At 50.9% G+C, this 19,772-nt stretch overlaps 1 long non-coding RNA gene across 1 annotated transcript in view; it reads left to right on the plus strand.

The window, feature by feature from the left end:
• The first annotated feature begins 513 nt into the window (after positions 1–513).
• LOC121817362 (uncharacterized) overlaps positions 514–19,772 on the plus strand; it is a 30,376-nt gene continuing 11,117 nt past the window's right edge. The window contains exons 1-2 of the long non-coding RNA XR_006057216.2: positions 514–790; positions 3,246–3,427. This is a non-coding gene — a long non-coding RNA (uncharacterized LOC121817362). The remainder of the gene's footprint in view (positions 791–3,245; positions 3,428–19,772) is intronic.

The raw sequence follows: 19,772 nt of genomic DNA on the forward strand, positions 1-19,772 counted from the left end.
CTTGGACTGCAAGGAGATCCAACCAGTCCATCCTAAAGGAGATCAACCCTGGGTGTTCTTTGGAAGGAATGATGCTGAAGCTGAAACTCCAGTACTTTGGCCACCTCATGGAAGAGTTGACTCATTGGAAAAGACTCTGATGCTGGGAGGGATTGGGTGCAAGAGGAGAAGGGGACGACAGAGGATGAGATGGCTGGATGGCATCACCGACTCGATGGACATGAGTTTGAGTGAACTCCAGGAGTTGGTGATGGACAGGGAGGCCTGGCGTGCTGCGATTCACGGGGTCGCAAAGAGTCGGACGCGACTGAGTGACTGAGCTGAACTGAGCTGGGAAGGGTCCTCTGGACTCGAATGTTCTAGAAGAGTGACATCAGACTTACATTTTAAAATGACCTGTCTCCAGGTGGTAGTTTGTAGAGGGGCCATAGCAGAAGCAGGGAGACCAGGGAGGGGCCACGGCAATGACTCAGGCAGGAAATGGTGGTGCTTAAGCTAGGGTGGCGGTGGAGATGGGAGGTGGTCTAGTTCTGGACAGATGCTGAAGGAAGAGCCAGAAGATGTTGCGGGAGGGAGGGAAGCCCTAGAAGGAGGAGACAGGGAAGGCACTGAGGTGTCCAGGACAGATCTAGGATGCCCCCAACCTCGCCGACTGGCTCAGCAAAACAAACCTTCTCCAGAACGGGCTTCAGCGTCTTCTTAATGCTTATAACTTGTGGGGGTTAGAGACACAGGTTTGAGGAAGACAAAACCTTGCTTTCCTTTGGGATCACAGTGCACCTCCTCATAGGTAAGTGCAAGGGGCCTCCTCTTAGGTAGGGCGACTGAGGGGTCCTTGCTTTCACTCCAACAGCCTGACCAAGCCTGGCTGTTCTTTGCAGGAAAACCATCTGTAGCAAGTAAACCCATTTGTCACATTTAGAGCAAATTCTCAAATTTAATACTGGAAGATGGCTTTTAGTAAATAATTTTGGTAAAATGATGCCTTTTGCTGTAAATAAACAGCCCAGTCAGGCTGGTCTCACTGCAAGATGTGAGAAATTCTGACCCCATTGGCCATTGCTGTGGGAAATGGCTATTCTGTGTCCTTTCAAACAATAGAGTTTACAGAAATGTAAACACCGCCTTTTTCCCTTGGTGTCCTGGTAGGACACTCCCCTCCCCTCTGCCAAGGTTGAATAGCTTCTCCAAGGAGGCTCTTCACCAAAGTTAAAGGTCAGGGCTGAGCCTGAACCCTAACCATCACCCACCCCGCCCCCCTCTTCCTCCCAGTAGGACTCCAGCTTTCAAAGAGGAAGTGGGGAGGGGGCTTTGTGAATCTGGGCATCTGTAAGTTTTGCGGCCAGAAAAATCCTTAAGTGTCTGTGTCTTTGGACACTGCTGCTTAAAGCTTTGTTCTGAGGACTGCCTTCCAATAGGCTGCTCCCCCCGCCGCCCCCCCCCCCACCCACCATCCACATAAGGCCACGCCAGGGCTGGGCTGTGAAGCAAGACGAGGACCCTGGAGTCAGGGAGGCAAACAGGGGTCCTTCAATGGCCAGTTCTGACCTGCAGGCTGCCAGAATTCGCAGGAATCGTGATGGTGGTGGCTAACACTGATTGTGTGTTTGACACTGTTCTAAGCACTTGGCGTGAATGATACCATCCAATCCTTACAACTGTCAAATGAAATACATGATACTGTGGTGCCATCTTACAGTTGAGGAAATGTAAGCTTGGCGAGACGAGGCCCTGAGACTGGGGTCACGTGGTCTAGGAGTGGTGGGCCCAGAGTGGCAGCCCTCACGGCACAACTCATGACCCTGCCTGGTGATGGTAGCCAGCAGTCCCTGGCCCTTCCTCCAGAGTCAGGTGTCGGGAGTAAAACCACCCCACCTGAGAACCACTGCCATCTATTTCGATTGTACCAGATTAAGAAATTCTGTTTCCTCATGTATACCCGTGGCAGATTCATGTCAATGTATGGCAAAACCAATACCGTATTGTAAAGTAAAATTAAAAAAAGAATGATAATAAATAAATACATAAAAGAAATTCTGTTTCACATGGAGAAGTGTTTGAGACTGTTAAAAGTATGGGTTTTGTTTTTTTAAATTAGCTCTCTTGCTGTTCTTAGAACAACCCTTAATTAAATAAAATTCTTGCTTTGAGATCTGTACAAAAAAACATGGTCTTGCAGCCGTCCAAGTTAATGTGTTGGTAGTTTTCAATGTACTGAAATTTACATGTAACACATTTGTGTGAGTTGTTTTCACTACAATTTTGAGGAACAGGAAAATTTTTCATGTTAAAAACATTCAGACCAAATGTTGGCAGACCCTCTAAGTCTTTCAGAGGCGGGTTCAGAGAGGTTGGTTTCACATTGGAAAGCAGCCGCAGAGAGAAGCAAGGGTCTGATGAAAGTGCAGGTCGGGCAGGAGAGCAGGGTCACCCTGAGGCTTCATTAGACAAATCCTGCAGGAGGCAGGGAGGGCATGTGGAGGAATGGGTCCAGGCAGGAGAGGATCCAGAATTGAGGGAAGGAAAATAAGACTGATTCAGGCAGCAAACAGAAGAAAAAGAAAGGCCGCTTGCCCCATGCGGTTCTAACAAAGAGCCCCCAATTCTCAGTGACGCAGGGCCAGGAGGTTAAACCCAGAATAATCATAATGAAAACAATCTGTTTGCACCATTTTATGCTTCCAGAAATTCCCTGGAGTGAGTCCAAGGTGGAGAATCCCAGAGGAAGTGCTGCTTGTTGGAAGTGAGAGGGGGTTGGTGGGAGGGAAGGAGGACAGTGTTTTCTCAGGTCCCAAGGATTAGGGGGAGCTGGCAACTCTGGGGATGATAGAGTGAGGGGCACCCCCGCAGGCCTCAGAAACAACAGCTGTCTTAAATGTTCCGGAAAACATATTCTTTCCCTGGAATCAACTTGTTCTCCCTCCTCCGAAATTGGGAGCCAATTTCAGGGCTCCCTCCTAGGAAATCTGCCTTGGATGCAAAGGTAGCTGACCTTAGGCCAGGACTCGCCACACAGCAAAATACAGCAAACCTGACCAGGGGCAGGACACCCACCCTCCGGCAGTGTCCTGAGCTCCTGGGCAGTCCTGGAGAGAGGGAGACTGGCCCTGGTAGACAGGGGGCCCTTAAGCACATACCCCGCCCTCCTTTCCCAGCCATTGTGGGGAATTTCCTTCTTGGGATAGGAGTGGACACTTTCAATGTGTCAGAGTTTGTGAGATGTGGTCCAATTCTTCATTTCACAGACGGGAATCTGAGGCTCTGTGTGTGACTTCTCCAAGGTCACCCGCCCAGCCATCCTGACCACCAGCTCAGGGCTCTTCAAAACCACCACTTCCTTTTGGCGGAGTTCGGTGACTGGTCCAGAGCCTCTCGCTTTGTCATCCAAAGACATACAGACATCCTTTCCTGTGTCTTCTGAGAAAGGGTGAGCGCGTGAGGGGGTGAGTCCTGGCCCCGAGGGGAGAGCGGATGGATACACTCCCATCCTTCCCGGCAGGACAGACCCTCAGCTGGGCGTTGGGTTGAGGTGAGGGCTAGGGAAAGGGTTAGGGCTGGGAGTGTGGTGAGTGTTGAGAGCCTGGCAGTCCCTTGTGGGATGAAGAAAGTCCTTGGAGGACTTTGGGTGGTACCGAGTGGAAGTCAATCTGGTCAGAGAAGGCCTTCTGGGAAAGGAGGCCCACAAAGGATGCTCAGGATGTCAGCTGGTGAAGAAGGGCCTGGGAAGACGCCCCCACAGAAGGAACAGGGGCTGAGAGGCTGGAGAACAAAAGACGTGCTTGGAGAAGCTCAGGGAGTCCGTGTTGACTACAGGGCAGGGTTTACTGGGGGAACAAATAGCCGCTAGACGTATACTGAGCACCAGCTGAATGCAGGTGCCGTGCTAGATGATGCCAGAGACAAAGGCAGATGAGACTTGAGTTGAGAGTTTCCCAAGAGTTGTTCTGTTCATTTTCCCAACATACGTACTGAGGCCCTTCTCTTGGCATATTCTGTGGGCCTAAGGAAGAAACTGTGGTCCTCGCTCTCAAGAACTCACCACGGAGAAGGCTTCAGGAGCCAAAGGGCTGTGGGAGCTTCCTGGCAGGGGTTCCTGTCTCCTTCTAAATTCCCAGTCTACTCCTAACTCCTGCACACACACCTCTAGGGGTCCTTAGCTGGGATCCTTGTACATCCTGCCCTACCCACCGGGGAGTCTGTGTTTTCCCCTCCCATCGAAGATTCTCAAAGGACTCCCTTAAGAACCATAAGCCCCAGTGCAAGCCCATGTCTTGGCTTACCCGGAGGGTTCAGAGCCCAGTTCATCTGGAGAAAAGAAACCCAGGGCTCTGCATTTCAGGATGAGGGGTGAGAGTCTTCAGACCTTGCTTGGCCCCTCAGGCAGCAGAGCCCCAGCTTTGCAGTGTCTCTGCTTCACGTTGAGGGCTGTCGCTACCTTAACTCAGTGTCCTCCCCTCAGGTGACTGGAGCCTGATAAGAGTCTCACCTCGCACTTGGAAAGCACCATACAGTTTCCCGTGACCTCAAAGCTTTCCTTTGGCATTGGCAGCGCACCCGTGGTTTCCATGTCACAGATGAGGCCACTGAGGCTTGGAGAGCGCGAGGCTGGGCTTCCTCCAAGGTTGATCTTCTCCCCACGCCCAGGCCCTGCCCTGCAGCCCCCACCCCTTCCAGCCGCCCATGACTTCCCTCCCAACACAGGCCACAGAGTCTGTTCCTATGTGATGGGAGTGGATTCCAAAACCAACTGTGAAGTTTCCTGAAAGGAGCTCCAGGGCCGCCAGTTTCAAGGGCTCTGGCAGGGCCCTGCCCAGGAAGTGCTGAGCCAGTACCGGCTGGGGCATGCTGTGCTGACTCTGGCCTCAGGGACCTTCCTCTCCTCATTAGGGAAGGAGGCTGGGGATGCTGAAGGAGACCCTTCTGGGAACCATCCTGGGGGAAATATTTCTCCTGCTTTGCCTGCCCTGTGCTGGGCCACACCCACCCTTGGCTTTAGCAGGGCTTTGGCATTGGGAAGAATGGGGCTTAGCTCCTGGGCCTTGCAGGGGGCAGAGGTCAGCACATTCCAGGGTTTGGCCTTTCCGCCTCTATCAGAAAACTCACTGCAGACGGACAGCCCGGGCCTCCTGGTCTGCGTGGAGCCGACAGAGGACAGGCAGTGGGGACCAGCAGCCCCCTCTCTGCTGGGCAGAGCTCTTGGTGCTACTTGGCCTCTGCTGAGCAGGAACTGACCTGGGAGCCTCTCTCCACAAGGTGCTATGAGGCCCGGGGCCCCTGCCTGCTCCCAATCCCTGAGCTGCTCTAGGGAAGGGCGTGCGTCTGTGCTGGTGGACAAGACACACCACTTCTGGTCCCACCTCCCCTCTGGACATCCTCAGGTCACCTGCCTAGTGTCCCTTCTTGAGCCACACAGGCCTCCTCTGGCCCTCACAGCTCTGCTCCCTCCCTCCTCTGCCTGGAATAACCTCTCCTCCATCTTCCCCTGGTGACTCCTGCTCTTCCTTTGGCCCCAGCTCCCCACTCCCTTCCCCAGAACCCCTTTATGGATCCTGGGATGGTTGGTCCCCTGTCCTTTGCTCTGACCTTTTCCTTCAGAGCACACGTGCCTCACAGTCAACTTTAATGACCTGAGGTTGACTCATGGACCTCCTGTCTCCAGGTGCAGCAGGGTTAAGACAGTGCCTGCCTCTTGTGTGGCAGGCCAGAAACAGTGAAAGCTGCTCAACTGTGTTTATCTGTTATGTCGAATATTCTAGCCGCAATGGGGTTTCTGGAAGATACTGCCATGAGGCCTTGCACACACCTGGAGTATGAGGCATCATGCATGGCCCAGAGAAAGCCCTTTAGGACAGGGCAGGTGGGAAGTGTCGGCTCACAGTGAGAGGCCAGGGTGCAGTGCCAAGGTATAGGGCTGGTGGGGCAGTTAGTCCAAACAGGACAAAATGTCTTGGAGTAGATTTGCAGAGAGAGGCGAGCCCTGGGGAAAGGGCAGTGACTAGCTGGGGATGGCCAAAGGCAGATTTACTCAAGCCTTCGTGCCCCAGGGATCACTGAGCATGCAGTGGGTCCACATTTGGCGCCATCTTCTCTCTGGAGCCCCACTTTCCTCTTCTGTAAAGGAGGAACCTAGCTGATGGGGTTACTGGGAGGTCAACTGAGGGAGTGTTCGCGAAAGATGAGTCAGATGTCACTGCTTTTTCCTTTTCTGCAGAACCTTTGGCCAGAGGTGAGGCCCATGGAAAGTGGTCGTCACTGTCTGGGTACTTGCCCTCCTCTGACACATACTTTGGGTTCTTGCAAATATTGCCAAGGTAAAGGGAGTTTTCCTTGCCCATTCAGTGGCTCTTCCCAGGGACCAGGCACTGTGTGGCCACCAGGCAGATGCGACAACACTCTGCCCTTGGAGGGCCCACTTTCCCGGGCTCACAGATGCCAGACCCCTGGAGAGGAGCAGACGTTTTGTAGAGAGCTGGCCCTGACCAGCTGCTTAGCGGGAGACCAGGGCCCCGCTGTCAGCACACGCACTCTTTGGAGGTCTGGCCGGTCCCTGACTTCCTGTCTTTCGCTGCGGGTCTCCAGTCCAGACTCTAGACAGCTCGCCCAAGGCTAAGCTCACGAAGCTCCCTGACCCTCACCTCAAAGTATGGCTGCTCCAGCCTTCCAGTCCTCAGGCCCCAATCCTGGTGGCCCCTGTCTTTCCCAGGCCACACCCAGCCTGCCCAACAGCCCTATCAGTGCTCCCTTAAAACAGATGCAAAAATGCATCGGTAGTGGCAGAAAGCAGACTGGAGTTTGCCTGGAGTATCGGTGAGGGAGACAGGACAGAGGGCCATGAGGAAGCTTCTGGAGGTAGTGGGAAACTTTTTTTAGCTTTATTTGGCTGTGCCTGGTCTTAGTTGAGGCATTCAGGATCTTTAGTTGCTGCCTGTGCCCTCTTAGTTGGGGCATGTGGAATCTAGTACCCCGACCAGGGATCGAACCTGGGCCCCTGCATTGGGAGTGAAGAGTCTTAGCCATTGGACCACCACGGAAGTCCCAGTGTGATAAGTATCCTGACTGTGGAGCTGGTTGATGGGGGTGTATGTGAGTCAGAACTCACCCAGCTATGTGCTTCATGTGGAGCTTAATAGATGCTGCTTATACTATAATAAGGCTGTTTCTTGTTTATTAAAAAACAAGTGTAAAAAAACAAACAAACAAGTGTTTCTGGTGACTTCTGTGAGATCCTAGACAAGTCTCTTCCCCTCTGTTACCCTTAGCTTCCCCACTGTAAGTTGAGGGTCTCTAAGAGACGTTCCAGCTTGACCTTCATGAACTTCCATCCCCACATCTCCTTAGAGGCAGGGCCCATCCTCAGGGGAAGGCATGAGGCTATGTGTCCCAGGTCTGTCCAGCAGTTTTCTGATCTCAGCTCAGCTCACCAGCTCTCCCCGCATAAATGGCTCAGACCAGGTCATTGACTGGGTAGAGGTAGAAGCCAGGAAATAGGGCCAAGTCATGTAGGAAAACAAGGAAGTGAGTAACGCTGTGACTCCACAACTGCCCAGGCTCCTCTCAGGCCCTGAAAACTCCCAGAAGGCTGGAGAGAAGCGTGGAAGTGTTATCAGCATGCACACTTGTCAGGTGGGGAAACAGGCCTAGAGAGATGTCGCCTCTCAAGTCTGCTGAGTTGGGACGTGGCAAAGTTGATGCAGAAGTGCAGGTTGCTGCTAGCTAGACTTACTGTGGTGACCACTTGCAACATATACAGATATTCTGTTGTACACTTGCAACTAATATAGTGTTGTATGTCAATTATATCTCAATTTTAAAAATAAACAAATGCAGGTTGCTGGACTCCTGATCCAGTGCACACACATAGCCCCCTGCCCTGAGGGTCAGAAGACATGAAGTTCATAGCTGGATCCCTAGGACTCTTTAAGCTCGTTCCCCAATGACCACAGGCTCTGCCTTTGATGTTCACAGAGGACTGTATTCTTCTGTGAGCCTCATGTCTGGAGGGTTCCCATTTGGGGCAGGGGATCAAGGGCCGATCTGAGGGGCCTTGACCGAGCTGGCTGGGACTGAATGCCCCAAAGAATTGATGCTTTTGAACTGTGATGTTGGAGAAGACTCTTGACAGTCCTCTGGACTGCAAGGAGATCCAACCAGTCCATCCTAAAGGAAATCAGTCCTGCATATTCATTTGAAGGACTGATGCTGAACCTGAAACTCTAGTACTTTAGCCACCTGATGTGAAGAACTAACTCACTGGAAAAGACCCTGATGCTGGGAAAGATTGAAGGCAGAAGAAAGGGATGACAGAGAATGAGATGATTGGATGGCATCACCAACTTGATGGACGTGAGTTTGAGTAGCTCAGGGAGTTGGTGATGGACAGGGAGGCCTGGTGTGCTGCAGTCCATGGGGTCGCAGAGTCAGCCATGACTGAGCGACTGAACTGACTGAAATGACCCACATCCGTCCATCCATGGGTGATTCTCCAACTGCTCTGCAAGGCTGGCATCATTAATCCTGTTTTGCTTCATTTACTAAAGGAGAAATCTGATATTCTGAGCACTGAAGCAGCTATCTCTGGCCCCAGAGAGCTGCTCACTGGGGTCACCAGGACTGGAATGTAGTCTGCCACATTGCAGAGACTTTCCAGGAAGAAGGAGGCAGAGATGGGGAGAGGGAGAAAGAGCAACAACAGCAGCAGAAGCTGTCAGCATCAGGACCACCTTGTCCACGCCACTGTCCTATTAACTGGCATCTCCTCCTCCTCTCTGTTCCCCTGCCAGGTGTTCTCAACACAGCAGCTGGGATCCCACTAGAAAGCGGTCAGACCATGCCTGCCGTCTCTGCTCAGAGCCCTGCCGAGGTCCCGCTTCTAGAGCCAAGCCCAGGTCCTGGCAGTGGCTGTGAGCCTGCCCCCAGAGGCCCCTTTCCGCTCTGACTTCCCCTCCACACCATCCTCACCCTCCTCCCTGCCTGTCTGGCCACAGGGCCCCATGCTGTCCCTACAAAACATCAAGCATCCTCCTGGACGCCGGGCATTTGCACTTGTTCTCTCTGCTCAGACCTTCTTTTCCAGGCATCCTCATTGTCTAATTTCTTCCTTCCCCTGAGTCTACGCTCCAGAACACCTGCCCTGAGCTCCCCATTCAATAATGCAACTTCTTTTCCCCAGCCCACTGTTCCTGATCATCCCCACTCTGCCTCATAGGACTTACCACTTTCTAACATATAATACAATTTGACTGTTGTTGTTTAGCCAGTCAGTCGTGTCCGACTTTTTTGCGACCCCATGGACTTTAGCCCACCACGTTCCTTTGTCCATGGGATTGCCCAGGCAAGAATACTGGAATGGGTTGCCATTTCCTCCTCCAGGGGATCTTCCCGACTCAGGGATCATACCCGTGCCTCCTGTAAGTCTCCTGCATTGCAGGCGTATTCTTTGCCACTGAGCCACCAGGGAAATCATAATACAATTTACCTATTTATTATATTTATTGTTTGTCTCCCTCTGGACAATTCCAGCTCCATAAACACAGGGCTCAGTGTCTCTTTTGTAAATAGATTAAACCCAAACAACTAGAGTGGCACCTTGAACGGTGCCTGGCATGGAGCAGACCTCTAATAAACACTTGCTGAGTAACTGAATTTGTTGAGGGTTGCTACCCTCGAAAGATAAGGGCTTGTGAATCACCCTTTCCAGGGTTTCACTGCACCCTTCCAGCACTGGCCAGCAGCTCAGTTTTACCTCCTTAAGCTGCCATTTCTCATCTATGAAATACGATTAATTTTTGATATAATACATATGAGGGGGCCTCGCAGAGCGCCTGGCTCAGAGCAGCTGTGTGAGAGCCAAATGTAGGGAGAAGTGACTTTATTTAGCAAATAAATGTTAACTAGAAGAAGCTCTGGCACATTAAATAGGACGAGGAGCCTGAAAGCCTGCAAACTTGACTTGGGTGTTGAGCTCTTATCAGAGGAAATATTTTCTTCCTTCCTTGAAGGGAAATGTTGTAGTCCCTGAAGCAGGGAGTTTGAAGGAACAGTGCCAAGGAGTGAGGAGCCCAGTCTCAGCCCAGAACATTCACTTCCTGGCAGGGGGTTTGGGGACACTAACTTTAGCTCTCAGGACCTGTTTTCTCATCTATGAAATGAGACAAGGATGCCTTCCCTGCTGACTCCAGGGGAGCTTATAGGGATTGAAGCAGAAAGCATTTGCAAAATACCCGGTGGGCAACATGGATTGCCTTTACTGAGGGAGCACCCAGATGCCATCCAGAAGTAGATGCTTGCTGCTTGGGCAGGTGTTATAGGCTGGGCTACGGCATCTCAAATTCACATGTTGAAGTGCTGCCCACAGAATGTGACCATACTTGGAAGTAAGATCTGTAATGTTGTTGTTCAGTTACTAAGTCGTGTCCGACTCTGTGACCCCATGGACTGCAGCACGCCAGGCTTCCCTGTCCCTCATGATCTCCTAGAGTTTGCTCAAATTCATGTCTATTGAGTCAATGATGTCATCCAACCATCTCATCCTCTGTCACTTCCTCTTCTCTTGCCCTCAGTCTTTCCCAGCATCAGGGTCTTTTCCAATGAATTGGCTCTTCACATCAGGTGCCCAAAGTATTGGAGCTTCAGCTTCAGCATCAGTCCTTCCAGTGAGTATTCAGGGCTGATTTCCTTTAGGATTGACTGGTTTGATCTCCTTGCAGTCCACTTGACTCTCAAGAGTCTTCTTCAGTAACAATTTGAAAGCATCAATTCTTTGGTGCTCTGTCTTCTTTATGGTCCAACACTCACATCTGTATGTGGCAACTGGAAAGACCATCGCTCTGACTATATGGACCTTTGCTAGCAAGTGATGTCTTTGCTTTTTAATATACTGTAATAATATATTGTCATTGCTTTCCTTCCAAGAAACAAGCATCTTCTAATTTCATGGCTACAGTCACCATCTGCAGTGATTTTGGAGACCCCAAAGAGAAAGTCTCACTGCTTCCACTTTTTCCCTATCTATTTGCCAAGAAGTGATGGGACTGGGCCCTGATCTTAGTTTTTTGAATGCTGAGTTTAAGCCAGCTTTTTCACACTCCTCTTTCACCCTCATCAAGAGGCTCTTTAGTTCCTCTTCATTTCCTGCCATTAGGGTGGTGTTATCTGCATATCTGAGGTTGTTGATATTTCACCTGGCAATCTTGATTCCAGCTTGTAATTCATCCAGCCTGGCATTTGGCATGATGTACTCTGCAAATAAGTTAAATAAGCAGGGTGACAATATGTTGCCTTGCTGTACTTCTTTCCCAATTTTGAACCAGTCCATGTAGAAGGCTAACTGCTGCTTCTTGACCCGTGTATAGGTTTCTCAGAAGACAGATAAGATGGTCTGGTATTCCCATCTCTTTAAGAATTTTTCACAGTTTGTTGTGATCCACATAGTGAAAGGCTTTAGCATACTCAATGAAGTGTAAGTAGATGTTTTACTGGAATTCCATTGCTTTCTTTATGATTCAACAAATGTTGGCAATTTGATCTCTGGTTCCTGTGACTTTTCTAAATCTAGCTTGGACATCCAGAAGTTCTCAATTCAAGTATTGCTGAGGCCTAACTTAAAGGATTTTTAGCATGACCTTACTAGCATGGGAAATGAGTGCAGTTGTCTGGTAGTTCGAACATTCTTTAACACTACCCTTCTTTGGGATTGTCCTGTGGCCACTGCTGGGTTTTCCAAATTTACTTACATATTGAGTACGGCACTTTCACAGCATCATCTTTTAGGATTTGAAATAGTTCAGCTGGAATTCCATCACTTCCACTAGCTTTGTTCATAGTAATGCTTCCTGAGACTTACTTGACTTCACATTTCTGGATGTCTGGCTCTAGGTGAGTGAGCACACCATCGTGGTTATCTGGGTCATTAAGACCTTTTTTTGTGTAGCTCTTCTGTGTATTCTTGCCACCTCTTCTTAATCTCTTCTGCCTCTGTTAGGTCATACTATTTCTGTCCTTTATCATGTGCATCCTTGCCTGAAATGTTCCTTTGATGTCTGCAATTTTCTTGAAAATATCTCTAGTCTTTCCCATTCTATTGTTTTCCTCTATTTCTTTGCATTGTTCATTAAAGAAGGCCTTTTCTCTTCTTGCTATTCTTTGCAATTCTGAATTCAGTTGGGTATATATTTCCCTTTCTCCCTTGCTTTTTGCTTCTCTTCTTTCCTCAGCTATTTGTAAGGCCTCCTCAGACAACCACTTTGCCTTATTGCATTTCCTTTTCTTTGGGATGGTTTTGGTCATTCCTTCCTGTAAAATGTTATGAACCTCTGTCCATAGTTCTTCAGGCACTCTGTCTACCAGGTCTAATCCTTTGAATCTATTCATCACCTCCACTATATAATCATAAGTGATTTAAGTCATTGCTGAATGGCCTAGTGGTTTTTCCCACTTTCTTCAGTTTAAGCCTGAATTTTGCAATAAGGTGCTGATGATCTGAGCCACAGTCAGCTCCAGATCTTGTTTTTGCTGACTGTATAGAGCTTCTCCATCTTCAGCTGCAAAGAATGTAATCAGTCTAATTTCGGTATCGACCATTAGGTGATGTCCATGTGTAGAGTCGTCTCTTGTGTTGTCGGAAAAGGGTGTTTGCTATGACCAGGGCGTTTGCTGTGAAAAGACTGTCTGCTTACAGACCAGATCTGTAAGGAGGTAATTAAATTAAAAAGAGATCCTTAGAACCATTCTAATCCTATACGGCTAGTGCTATAAAAGGAGGGATTTTGGTCACGGACACACAGGGAAGGAAGACCACGGGAAGATGCAGGGAGTGGACAGCTGTCGACAAGTCAAGGAGAGAAGCCTCAGAAGACTCCACCCTGGCCATCACCTTGACCTTGGGTTTCTGGCCTCTAGAGCTGTGAGACAATAAAGTTCTTTTGTGCCAGCACCACATCCTGTGGAACTATAGTTACAGCAGCCCCAGGAAACCAAGAGAGGAGGTCTGGATGAGATTCACGGAATGTTAGGAAGCCCAGGAACTCACTTCCTCTCCAACTTAGAACCCCTCCCCAAACCTACAACTGATGATGACCCCAGCATCAGTCCTCTGGGGTCCTGAGTTCACCCGCTGCCTCCCTGGGTCCTGCAGTTGTCCAGTTGAGTCTCTCAGTGAAATATTCAGTAATTTAAGGGGAGTCCTGGTAGCACCATGGGGCTACTCTGAGCAAAGACCCTTAGGAACACACCCCATTGAGGTTCCAGGAGGATGGGAGGGTCTTGGTCACATTGACTGAGTGGGGAAGGGCAGCCTCTGCTCACCTTTTTCCTCTTGGCAGTGCAAGCAGAGCAGGTGCCTGTTTCTTCTGGAAAGGACTGGCACTGCCCAAGGCCCTGTGCCCACCCACTTAGCCCTCTCATGTTCCTAGGCCCTTCCTTGGGTGCTGGGCTGTTGGGTTTGGGAGAACTGATTGTGTGGAGGGATTCCCTCTGAGCAGAGACGGCTCAGACCCATCCCGTGAGAGTGCCGGGCTCTGGGGACCTGTCCTCAGATGGTCCTCACTCCTCTCTGAGGTCACTTCCGCTGGGGCAGTGCATCTCCAGAGCCTCCTCTCCTGTAGTGGGCTTATTTAGTCATGACATGCAGTGGGTCCACTCGCCTCCCCCAGAATCACCCACCTCTGTCCCCGTTCAGATCCCACACCCCTTTAAAGTGCTTCTGTCAACAATGCAGGATAAAATCAGGAGACTGAGACCCATACATCAACTTTGTGAAGGTGGGCCCTCTTGGAAGAGTTTCCAAGTCAGCTGCTGGGCTAGGAATCCTGTAAAACCTTGGTAGAAAGTTGCCTATTTCTGCTGTAGAATAAGGGTGGGGGGTGGGGAATCAAGGTTTTTCTTGCTAAACAAGGCTACCGACATACACTCCTTTAAAAAATCGAGGGGCAACTGTAAATGTTGGCCTGTTGTCGGGTAACTGTCAGCCTGCAGCACATGGTCTGAAGCCATCTCCTCGTTTGGCTCCTGACTTAGGAAAATAGGAGCCCGAGGCCAGGCCAACATTCCCCCAGCAGCCCACACCCATGCGCCCAGGCCTGTGGGGAGAGAGGTCTGAATTCCAGCCCCACAGCCTCGTGCCTAGCTGCCGCCTGGGCTAAAGGAGACTCTAAAGGTCAGCCATCCTTGGTCAGTTCAGGGCACAGCTCCCAAGGAGATGACTGTCCTGAAAAAGCCCTGCTTCCGCAGTAGCTGCTGGCATGTGGGGTTTCAGATCTACAGGGAATACTGTTTGATGTTGGGCAGAGTCCAGAATCCAGATTGTAGCTTTGGGTGTGAATATTCCCTCCCACTCAGTCATTTTCAGTGAAGGATTTGGGACTTTTGCTCCTTCCTTTAAGTTTCTCTATAAATGCGGATATTTTGTAACAGGATCGGGACCACACAGCTGACATGAAGTCTGCAGTCTCTAACGTATTTATGCAAAGGATCAAATTGCAATGGGCTGCTCCTGACAGTCCCAAGGGAGGGTGGCTTAGTGGCCTGTGCTTGCGGGTGTTATGGGCTGAGTGACCCGAGACGCCCACCTCTGTCCTCTATCAGTGGAGAAGGCTCCTGGGAATGCAGATGACTGAGGAGCTGGCCCGGGATCCTCCACGCCTAGGTGTCTTCAGAGGCCCCTTGGTGTGGGCGGCCTTCTGCAGCCAAGGCTGAAAGGTCCCAGGGGAAGGAAGCTACCTCACCCAGGAACCCTGCCTGCATCTGCAGCCACGACGCCTGAGCTCACTGAACCTCCTGCCAGGGAATTTCCTCTTTGTTGCCTCTAAATTAATGTTAAGGCAAAAAACTCATCAGGAATGTTTAAAAAGATGTTTAGGGAGTTTCCTGGTTGTCACCACCGTCAGCTCTCCGTTCCTCCTGCTTTGGCTGCCTGATGCACTTGGAATGCAAAAGGATGCCCCAGGAATCATAAAATCCTGACTAGTTTTTGTAGATATTCAATTATTCTTACTAGATGAATCTCACCAAGTCAGGAAAATGAGAAATATTTCCAATAACAGATTTCCAATAACAGTATTTGAAGCCACACTGGACGACCTGGGGTTGGTGGAATGTCTTGCCCCATCCCCAGGGCATCTGAGAGTGACTAGCTGTCCTGACCACAGCTGAGCGCCTCGCCTCAAGGCATCTGCTCACTGTGGGAAGGAAGGGAGCTTTGGATGACTGAGCTCAGGAAGGTGGTGGAGACTGTTCCTAGATGGCAGTGGAGGGAGGGGCTGGTGTTCCTGCCTGTGCATGGAGGAATAGCCACCCAAAGGCTGAAACTTTGCTCGTTTTACTTTCAGAGTGGTTCCGCACTGGCTAGAATCTGACTGATGCTAAGGGTCCCCTCTTGGGACTTTTAGATAGGGACACACAGAGTAGGAAGTAGAGACAGACAGACAAACATCCAGAGACGGGGGAAGTCATCTCAAGAGAAAGGCAGATCCACCAGGTCGAGAGCCACAGACACCAGCTTCTGCGAGCGGCAGGATGCAGGGCCTCCTTGGTACGTGGATGGGCCCCTGACAGCGGGGCTCACGTCCCAGCCCTGCACTCACTGGCTGCAGGACTTCAGGCAAGCCACAAACTATCTCAGCCTCACCACCCTCTTTGAATGGATAGTGATGGGAACTCCTCCAGAAGGCTGCTGTGAGTGCCCCTTGATAACACACACTAGGCGCCTGGTGCTGTACCCGGAACCCAGGTAGGGCAGACACTCTTCTTAGGGTTAAACCCAAACTCAAGTCCCAACTGCAAGACACTGCTGCGGTCCTGCCCATGCATCTCTCTCTGTCCCTTTTTTCTTCCTTCCAATGAACAGCCACCATTCCAAATAACCTGAGTGTCTATTTCTGTGTTTCTGACAGCTTGGAATAGCCTCTCTAACACAGAGATAAGAGGAACCATATTGATTTGTTCCAGAGTCCAGGTAGCCAGGATGCCAGTTCCTCCAGCACTCCATGTTCAATGTGTGGGAAAAACAGCTGGTAAGTGTTGGCTTGGCCTTCAAAGGGCGGGGTCTCAAAGGGAGTGCCCTTTGAGTCAGTGCAAACAGAACCAGATGCAGTTATGGGGCCCTGCCCAGTTGGCTGAGCTCAGGAAGGTGGTGGAAACCATTCCTAGATGGCAGTGGAGGGAGGGGCTGGTGTCCCTGCCCTATGCACAGAGGAATAGCCAGCCACGGGCTTGATAGCCGTCAGCAGAGAGGCCCGTGCACCTGTCTGTGTACTGGGCATGAGCACACGTAGGGAAACTGGATGTGCAAGAATGCAGATGGCACTAGTGGCAAAGAGCCCGCCTGCCAATGCGGGAGACGTAAGAGATGCAGATTCAGTCCCTGGGTGGGAAAGATCCCCTGGAGGAGGGCATGGCAACCCACTCCAGTATTCTTGCCTGGAGAATCCCATGGACAGAGGAGCCTGGTGGGCTACTGCCCATAGGGTCCCAAACAGTTGGATGTGACTAAAGTGACTTAGCACGCACAGGGTGTTCCGTGTCTGTGCTCGTGAGTGTGCTTCTGCCAGGATGGGTGTGTGAGGGCTGAGCTGGGGGAGGGGTGTGTGCAGGCTTGTGTTTGGGGAGAGCTGCGGGGGTACCTGAGGACGGGTCCTGTGCGCAGGTGTGGGTTCTGTGTGAACCACATGCAGAACCACATGCTCGGTTCTGTGTGTGGCTGGCGTGTGGGGAGATGACCCTTTGTCAGCACAGGGCTGGGTGGAGCAGCCACCTGGCTGACAGGGCTGTGATGACAGCCTCGACAGGGCTGTGTGTGCCAGGAACCAGAGCCACGCAGGAACTGCGGCGGAAGACAGGAATGCGGAAGTCACAAAGGTCCCCTGGGTCTCATTTCAAGGGACGCGGAGTGACCTTCGCCCGCGCTCCTTGGGCTGCCGCCTGGCCCTCCCCTTCCGGAGGTTTCACTTTTCTTCCCGCTGTTTTCGCTTTCAGGCTCCCTTGATGAAACACCGGGGCGCGATGGTGGGGCAGCTGTGGTGGTGTGTGCCCGGCTCAGGTGCCAAGGCTGGCCATCCTGAGTGGAGGCCACATGCTTGGTCCACACCAGTGACTGTGCTGGGCCAGCCTGGCTGGCCCGACATGAAGCTGTGACTTCCCAGAGCACATGAAGGGGGTCTCCCGTGTTGCTGTGAAAATGGCTCCTGAGAGGAGACATGGTTTCTCTAAAGAACACAGAGACGGCGCCAGAACTGGGACCAGACCTGCTGTCAGGCCATGGTGGAAGACACCTGGCCGATTGGCCGACAGCAGGTCAAGGCAGGAGCTAAACCCCTGGCCCATGTCCTAATGGTCTAGATCAGACAGTGTGTGTGTGGCTCCTGTCACCCCTGTCCACTCCGGCTACGTGGGACTGCTCTCTCTGGTCGCTTTGCCACCATCCTCACTGCCCCCTCCTGCTGACGTGCCAGGCGGGCCCCAGTCACTCCCACTTGGGCCACACTCGCCCAACAGCCTCTGAGGTCCCCTCAAGACTTCTGCCAGGATAATAAACCTGGGCTTCTCAGCTCTAGTCTCCAACCCATCAGACAGACTCCCCTGCCACTCTCAAGAGGGTCCCTTCTGTGTGGCAGGCCAAGAGCAAACCTGGACTTCTCTCTGGGTGGCTAACCTCCAGCTCCCATGCCACCTTCCGCTTATGATACCGAGCAGAGCCCTGTGGGGCTCCTGGGCACAAAGCCTTTCTGTGCCCACTATTTCCTTGGTTATAGGAAGCAGCCTTCATTCAGCCTCCAGGACCTTCCTGGGTTCCAATGGACAGGTTTCAAGCAGTTACGAATTAGGGAAGGGAGAGTACGTGAGACCAGTGAGAAACAGTTAAGAGCAGACTTGGGGCAAGGTCATGTTTCCCCATCAGTGGATGCACCACAATATCTTTGAGCTATTTTGCAGATACTGAAACACCCTCTGGGTGGGAGAAGTCAACAGTTAACAATGGTATGCTGCCCACAAACATGTAGATCCCAGACCAGTTGGAACCAGAAAGTTGATGATGCTGACTCCCACTCACCTTCACACCAACCAATCAGAAGAATGTCCACAAGCTGACCACGTCCTCTTTGAACAATTACTGTAAAACTTCTCACTATTATCTCCCAAGTTGGGACAGATGGTTTTGAGGGCATTGGCTTGCTGAGGCCCCCTTTGCCTGGCAAAGTAAGAAAGCTGTTCTTTTCTACTTCACCCAAAACTCTGTCTCCAAGATCCAATTCAGCACTGGTACACAGAGAAGCTGAGCATTCTGCATCACTTGGGGTCTGCCTGACTTGCCCCTGCTCACTGTCCTCCAGGGCCTTGGGCTCTGGTGGACTGTCATCTGGGCTCTGCACTCCCCAGAGTGTCCCCCAACAACAACAATGCCACACATGCATGGCCCCCAGGTGGCCGTGCATGCCCACAGATACTATGCATCCTTAGGGAACACCCCCTCTCCCAAAACACTGCTTGACTGCAGGCTGCTTGCCCCTCTTCTGGCCCTTGTGAACCAGTCCAGCTCTGCCTGAGGCTTGCTTTCCTGGCTTCCTCTCCTATCATCTCCGGGGTCTCCAAATGGGTTGGGAATCTATTAACAATCAGTGTCCTGATGGTTCCTTGACAGTCCTCAGGCTGGAGTATGCATGTTCTCCATGTCAAATAAAATAATGGTAGTCTTTCTCTAATTAATTGAAAAAGTTCATAAAGAGAACTCTCCGTTAAGTCCTGCTGCCATTAAGCTTTTGACATCTGTGACCTCAAAAAAAAAATAGAATAACACATTTGATATAAAGCATCTAGGTTCTAGCATCAGTTTGTCTCCCTTAATCTTCACATTAAATTTGCTACTGTTTATTTTTACCCCACTGACATATGTCAGAAGTGAAATGGTGGCATGGGGACCCTCCCCACACTGGTGGAATGGATTCAGTGGGCCCTTCTCTCAGAAGTCATTCAAGAGCAGCTCTGCGGTCACCTGACCAGGGGTACGCCTGATCTGAGTGTCTGGGGAGGCCTGGCCAGGTGGATGCCTGTCCTCAGCACCCTGGCTTGGTCCAGAAAGGCCCTCAGACACCTAGTATAGCAAGTTGCTAGATTTAATGAGTAAAAATAAAGAGCACACAGTTCAATGTGAATGTCCAGCTAACAATGAATAATTTTTTAGTATAAGCATGTCCCATGAGATATTTAGGACATACTTATGCTTAAAAAAAAAAAAAAAAACACCTGTTGTTTGTTGGAAATTCGAATTGAACTGGGCATCTGGCATTTTATCAGAGGACCCTAACCTGGCACTTACATCTATGGTGTGTGCCATCCAGTGTCAGAGACTCTGCAAGTAGCTTGTAACTGGCAGTCAGAACTGAGCTTGGTCAATGATCTATGTGTGTGGGCAAGAGGAGGCCTTTCCTGGCATAATGCCCCTCTCTGGGGTTCTGGAAAGTGCATACAGCCTCTAGCCAATCTTACGGATGCCCAGATCCTCAACACCCCCAGAGGTCACTCCGGTACATCAGTTTATGCAGTGGTCACCAAACACGTAGTGCTCTGGGTGTATGCTTCCATCATCTTTCTTGCTTTTCTTTCTCTTCTTTGTGCATCGCTATAGATTGAACTGAAGAAGGAAATGGCAACCCACTCCAGTATTCTTGCCTAGAAAATTCTGTGGACAGAGGAGCCTAGTGGGCTGCTGTCTGTAGAGTTGCACAGAGTCAGACACGACTGAAGTGACTTAGCATGTGCGCACGCATAGGTTGAATGCTGTG

This window comes from Ovis aries, chromosome 1 (assembly GCF_016772045.2).
Source record: "Ovis aries strain OAR_USU_Benz2616 breed Rambouillet chromosome 1, ARS-UI_Ramb_v3.0, whole genome shotgun sequence".
In the NCBI taxonomy this organism is placed as follows: domain Eukaryota; kingdom Metazoa; phylum Chordata; class Mammalia; order Artiodactyla; family Bovidae; genus Ovis; species Ovis aries.